Raw genomic sequence first — 1,380 nt, forward strand, 5'->3', positions numbered from 1 at the left:
TCAAATTTAAAGAATTCTGTCACTCTACACACACAGAGACGCAGACATGCGAGCACACGCTTTGGTAACCTGGTTGCCTTGGTACCTCAACCTCACATGGTTCAAGGAGGGATACTTCAAACAGCACCCTGAATTTACCTAGTCTAAGAAAGCTAGAGACTAGAGAGCCTCAGACAGCTATTGTCTTAAACAAGCTCAATGGATTTGAGAATTTAACAAATCTACCTTGTTTGCTAAACAGAAATATTTATTGTAAAGTTCAAATGATCAATAGGGAAACTGAAGCTATTTGATGAAAAACTGTTAGAAAGTCATGAAAATGGGGCTAGCTAAACAGATATATTCCTGAATATACCTGAACATGAACACTGAACTATGTGCCTTCGCAATCAGCATATTAATAGATTTAGTTATGGTCTTAGGCACAGAAGTCCCAGCAGAATTTTCTTCTAAAAATCAGTAATCAGGGACTACTGGAATCTCAAACCCTCTCCCCAGCATAACAGGCAAGTTGGTTAAGGCATAATACCTAAGGATACTACATGTCATATGATCAAGTGAACACACAGGGATTATGCCAGATTGAGGGTTTTTCTTTGTGTCCCATTTCATATGCTTCCCTGACACTCCATCCTTCAGTAATACTGGGTAGTAGAGGGATGTCATGAAACATGAGCACATCCCACATCCTCCCCTCCAACCCACATATATACACACAGATGTAGAAGAATACTGCTAAAATGGATATTCCAATCTGTGGGGTTGTTTCCACCACCTAAATCTTCTCAGTCCATTGCTTTCTAACATTATTCCTCAGCAGCAAAGTGGTAGTAAATTCCTACAAAGGAAAAAGTAGACCCCCATACATACTGATTCTCTCAACTTGAACAAAAAATTATGAAGACGGATATCACTTAAAAAACCAACACTCTACCAGATTCTAAACAAATCACTCTCACCTAGGTGACACATCTGCCTTGTTCTGTGACAGGAAGATAGCCTGGTTTATTTGACGCTGGATGCCTAATTTTATATTTACAATGTCAAGTGGTTACTCTAAGCAGTCACATTTACGTTCTGCTAATTATCACATAACTTTTCTCTAGTACCTAGGTTAGCCTGGATCCAAAATCACTTTCACTGTGTGACCCTTCCATCTGTCTAGACCCAGATCCCACTTGTTACCAGAAGTTAAATAAAGGAAACTAGCATAGTACCTTGCACTTAATGGTAAGCACTAGATAAATGTTTACTGAATTGAACTAAGATCAGCACAACAAATTAGAAAGAATAAGAGGCAAGGAGGAAGAACTCATGAGAACATATTTTTTAAAAAGACACCAAAGGAGATCATGGATGAATGACCACAAAGATGCAAAG

Source organism: Notamacropus eugenii, chromosome 1, assembly GCF_028372415.1.
Source record: "Notamacropus eugenii isolate mMacEug1 chromosome 1, mMacEug1.pri_v2, whole genome shotgun sequence".
Classification (NCBI taxonomy): Eukaryota; Metazoa; Chordata; class Mammalia; order Diprotodontia; family Macropodidae; genus Notamacropus; species Notamacropus eugenii.